The sequence below is a fragment of the Apteryx rowi genome, unplaced genomic scaffold, assembly GCF_003343035.1.
Source record: "Apteryx rowi isolate R43461 unplaced genomic scaffold, aptRow1 scaffold_331, whole genome shotgun sequence".
NCBI classification, from domain to species: Eukaryota; Metazoa; Chordata; class Aves; order Apterygiformes; family Apterygidae; genus Apteryx; species Apteryx rowi.
Genome location: NW_020449764.1, coordinates 529,172 through 535,171, shown reverse-complemented (window position 1 = coordinate 535,171; position 6,000 = coordinate 529,172).

Genomic DNA, 6,000 nt, shown 5'->3' with positions numbered 1-6,000 from the left:
TATTATGTCTAGGTAAACTGATATAAGACTGCTTATCATAGCTGCCAAAGATAAACATAGAGAAGATGTAGAGTTGGTGCAGCACAATGTCCTATGATTACCAGCAAAGTTTGGAAGGAGTGGTAGTACTAGAGAAGTTAGACAAATCAGTGTTGTTAGGAAAAGTAGGCAGAACGTGTAGAAAGAAAAGTAGGTAGAAGACGAAAATTGAAACAAAGGCATTTTATGCTGTCAAATTCATGTTTGTGGAGTTTTCTTCCTAATTTGGTGTCCAATTCTGTTGCTCATCTGAGTTTCTTCACTTGACTTATATAACAGCACAAAATATACTCTGCATTGGAGAAACAAAGAAATGCCTCCAAGATTAAGACAAGCATATCTTTGTTCACAGAATCACAGAATCGCTGAGGTTGGAAGGGACCTCTGGAGATCATCTAGTCCAACCCCCAATGAAGATATATAAGAAAAAATAAACACTACCCTGTCTAAGACTAGTTTAGAAATGTTCTCTTCTACCTCTTACTACCAGAATCTTCACCTCTAGCAGAACTAACACTGTTCTTGTAAACGGAACAATTTATCAGATGTATGCATACATTATCGTGTAAATGAATGAACAAGATGTAGGGTTGGAAAGGTATTAGCTTCCTTCCTTTTTCACTACATGATCCTGGTCACACTGCATAATGTACAAAGCATCTTAATTAAGCACAGAAGATTTAATGGTACTAAATATGATCAGCCCTATACTGATCCCATTACTCTAAAGAATCCAACAAATGAGGCTCAACAGCTTCAATTTCACTTCACTGCAATCTCATCAGCATTCCAATTCCATCACTTTTGAGAAATCAGCAGTTTCAATGGAAGATAGCCCTCTTTCTCAGTTAGGCCCCATTCTACAACCACTTATTAGTGGAGCTAATGCTGTGTTGGAATGATCCAGAACTACATACCAGAACCTTTTCCAGCCATCAGCTAAGCCATGACTACTTCTCATAAAGAAGAAAAACAAAGTATCTTAGCATTCAGGCATTTCGTTCCTTTGAAGATTACCTCTTATAACTCTTTTTTCACAGTAATACTTCATGAAAAATAGCACCAGAATAATATGGAAAAATAGGAAAATCAATTAGGTACAGGTTTATAGAAGTACTAACTATCCTCAAACTTGTATGCAGCACTGATCTGAACTATGTAACGCATGCTAACTTCTAATACAGAGCCTGCTCAAGTATTTAATACATATTTTTATTCACAATACTCAGATGCTGCAAAGACAAATTACTAATATTTATGAAGTGCTTAGAGATTCTCTGGAAAAAGACACTTTGGACGGTTAAATCATTATGGTTTCTCTGTATCTCTGGTTGCTATGTATTGTACAGTCATTAACTTCTGTTAATAGGCTTGTTTACTCACCAAGTTCTTATACAAAGGGTCAGAGTATACTGAAGTAGCAAAATGTGCAATGCTCTCATTATAAACAAGTCACAGGATGTCACCAGCACATAAATCCTCAAATCAAACTTAAACCTACCAATAATAAAATGCTGGGAAAGAGGATATGAAGCTGTTTTGCTTATAAGCTTGCTTGCAACACATGAAGTATACTAGTAACTCATTAACTCACAGAGCAAAGGTGACAAGCCTAGTTGATATCCTTACTGAACTCTTTTCTATGCCTGATATGCTTCCAGAACTAGTCTAGCCCAGCTAATTCTGAGCTGGGAAAGCTACTGTAAACATGTATCACTGGGGTGGATGCCCCTAATGCTTTTAACAAACCAGAGCTTGGGTCCACACTAAAGCAAATGTACTCAGGCTCTCCACTGAAGTTAAGCCTTAGCTGGTCCTATACAGCTCAGCAAGTGTTTGAAGCTCACAGAAGGAACAGAGAATGAATTTTGTGTTTAACAACAGAGAAGGAGCCTATGGGTAAGTCTATCCTACCTTGTGCTCAAGAGGATCTGAATTTCCTATTTGCTTTTTCACCAGGCCAGAGGCTCCATGTGTCCTCCCCTCCATCTCCGATTAATTTCTCCAGATTTTCATGGAGTTCCATTCTTTCCTTGGAGCNAAAAAAAAAAAAAAAAAAAAAAAAAAAAAAACCCCAAACAAACAAACAAACCAAAACAAAAAAACCCCACTGAGGCCAATGCAAAGTCAAACAACTTTAGCCCATAAAAATAAAGCGTGCCCAACAGTCAACAATAAACAAAAATAAATGAAGGGTCTGTTGCTCAAAATATTGGCAGTCCAGACAGCTAGGTGCTTAGTGAGTTTTGTATATTAGATTTCATTATGGACGTAACTTAAAGTGCCAATCAAAAACACTTTGTTGTGAGACTTGTAAGGAACAGGATGATAGGGCTTAACTGGACTCATGAAAAATGAGCATCTTTTAAGTGCTCATTCACTGATCAGAGATGAAGTTTTCCTTGTCCAGTTCATTTCTCCCGAATGGTGTGAATTCTTGTCAAGGTGAATCCACCTCAAAACATTAAAAATCTTTTATGAACAAGAGTTTACACAATAGTATGTAAAGTAGACATTTTTCTTTTGACAGTGATGAATTCTTTTGACAGTGATGAATCTAAGGAAAATGACCAGTGAATCCTATTTATGGCTGACTGACCACATCAAAGCAAGGCTAAACTGGATATTAAAACACTAGGTCAGTGACAGAAGAGTAATCTTGAAACAGGGAATGGAAGGATTACCCTTGAGGTGTAGAGTTGGCAGATCATATCCTGTCCCGGTTTTTGTCCTTCACAGATTTGGTGATATAGATGCCTTTCCCCTGACAGCCAGAGTCCAGTTTACAGACATAAGTCTTAAGTTTCCTTGATCTGCTATTGGCCTGCAAATCACCATAACTATGAGAAGGAGTAAAATGGAACAGAGGCACACTTCATAAGTTATGAAATAATAGCATTAAAGTAGCTTCCTAATGGAGATTTTCTGGGCCTAGTTTTTCAATCCATTACAGGAATTTTCCAAAAATGTAACTCTAACTGTGACAGCAAATAAGACTGTGAGAACACTAAAATTAAAGAATCAAGACTACTTTCCTTCAGTACTCTACATTTACAATCTCAAAAGTTTTAACCAATAACTGCTTAGTTTTCCTGATTTCATTTCCATCAGTAATTTACAGAGAGACGTACTCATTTTCCTGTGGCACAGTATATGAATCTTAGTCTATCATTCAGGAAATAAGGGCTTCTAACATCATGCTGGAAGTTAGGCAGGTAGAAATGTAAGACATTAATCACAAGGGCATGATTTTGACACTTGCTGTCCCAGAGTTTAGCAAGGCTGGAGATATTTTTGACAGACAAATGCTTATAGAAGCAATGACCAGAAAGAAAAAAAAATACAGTTTATCCTGCACTGACAGAAATACCATCTGTAACAGCAAATTCTGCTTTCAACAGAGTCAAAATTGGAATGAATTGTATATTTACATAATAGCCCCTTATGATATACAAATAAGAGAAGAGTTTTAATCTGACAGTCAAAAAAACAAAACCAAAAAAAAAAACACCCCAAAAAGAGCCAAGAAGAAAATCAGGCTTTAAGAAGGGCTTACTCTGCAGGAAGACACCAGGTCCTGGGAAAGTTGTTGAATTCTTTCGGGGAGAGCTTTACCATCCTGCTCATGTTCCTACCCAGCAAGTCTTTCCTACAGATTTCACTCATTCCAGGAAAGTGGCTAATTTTCTGGAGAAAGAAGTCCAGAAAAAAAAAAGACAGTCATAAATAAATATTTTGATCTTCATCTTTTGGATTGCGAAAAAACAATAAAGGCACCATCATTCAGCCTATCCAACTCACAGACATAAGTACTGGATAACTTTTCATTTCCATTAAACAATCCAGTGAGACAGAACAACCCATCCACTACACTCTCCACTTCTTGTTATCCCTTGCTTCCCATAAGCCATACCACTTAGCAGCTCAAGGCACTACATCACAGAACAGAAAGAGTTTCAACAGAATGAGGATTTATAATCTCAAACTTTCTGTTTGGACTCAGAGGGAAATGTAGAATCGCCGTTCAATTAGACCATTCAACTCATCAATCAGTCAAGGTGGATTGCTACCAGTCTTCTGCTCACTGTGGATGTATTATCTACAAATTGGCTGCTTTAGATTATGATCTGAGCAACTAGTCATAAGTGACTACTGAACAAACCAACAATTTCTTACAATTTCAGAAGCTTCATACTAGCTAGCAATAACTGCTAGAACAAACAAACAGTTCCATTCATATTTCTTTCTGATGAGTGATGAAAAACAAAGATTCCTGGAACACAAGCCTGAATGATGCTTTATTCGAATTGGGAACAGAGCCATTTATAGGCCTCCCTGTGTTCTTCGTTCAAGGCAAGAATCCAGAAAGTGCTGGCAAGAACTCATAGACATATTAAATTTTGACTTCTTGCCTAACTTCAGTCATTATGAGAGAAACATTTAGAATGATCACAAGCTAGATCTTTAAAAAAAATGAAGCATTAGGGATAGTGCATGTTTGCAAAGAGCAAGTGTTAGAACAACAGGGGACAGTCTGGGGCAACAAAGAAATACTTTGACAAATGACTTGTATGCTAGCTTATGTCTGAAGTAAACTGCATTAATGGAGGAATTTTAAGACAGTCTGCCAAACTTTGTGCAAAGCAAGACACACAAACACTGAAGCTTTTGTTTTCTAACAATTCAAATGATATTTTAAAATAATGTTGTGACCTGAATGAAAATGTAAATTTACTACTCCTTTAGGAATCATCTGCATCACAATTATTTTGKCTCCTCCATTCAAGAAACAGCAGAACATGATATTCACCAGATTTGTACTTGCAGTCAGTCAGATTCATCCCAAGTCATCTGAAAAGAAAAATAAAAGCATAAAGATAGAAACAGACAAAACAGTTCATGTTTTATTTTGAAAACAGTATTTTAAAGAAAGAGCACAGATCAGAATGTAAACAGCACACAAAGAGCAGGGAAAGGGCTTTTTCTCTGATGTATATACAGCTACACACTTATTCAGCGGCCTTCCATTTTAAGTCAGTATCTCAGAAGGTATTTTCTGTCCTCTTACAAACTTTCATTCCACTTCAAACTTATTTCTAACCTCTTCTTCCTCCTTTTTTATTTCAGAAAGACACCTGAATTGCAAATTCTCCTTTTCTCTTCATATCCCACTGTATCCTGACCTTTGGTATTCAAGGCACTTTCTTCTCTTTCTGTGTCTCTTTACAAAAGTTCATCTTCAACTTTATTTCTCTTATCCAGCTCTTCTGTATTCTGCATTGCTTTTTGAGAGGGTGAGTACTTCCATCTTACACCCAGTATCTTCATTCTATGAAAACATCCAGAACAAAACAAAAGAAAATTGAACAGTGCTTAAGCATTAGCCTTCAGCCCTATTGATTTTCAGTGGCTCCAGCAGCTCTTATACAACACAGCTCAGAATGCTGTGTGGAAAACACTGAATATTCCCAGACTGAGGGAACACATTCAGCTTTACTCTTTGTTTTAGATCAGCCACATTTCTCTTGCTTATGTGGAAAGAGCAAAAGGAATATGTGCTCACCCTGCTATCTATTCTTTTAAAATCAGTAAAGATTCCCATTTATCCCTGCATTTGAGTTGTTTCTGGTGATGCAGCAATCTTTATGGCATGCCCCTAATTACAGCCAACGCTCCATCTCTGCTCCCTTGCGACTGGAGCAGGCTTTATCAGACACAGGAGCACAGCAGACTAGGCTATGGCATATGTGCATTCACCTGACACATTAACTTCTGAGATTCCTTTTCTTCCTCCACGATTTTATCCCTGTACTTGGGACACAGACCTGGAGGAATTACCACCAGCAGGAGACTCCCCAAGCAGGAACTTACCCCTGGAAGTGCAGGCACCGGCGAGGCCGAGCCGGGAGCGCAGGTGCCCCCGCGGGGCCGGGGGGCACCGCTCCGCGCTGAGGTAAAACG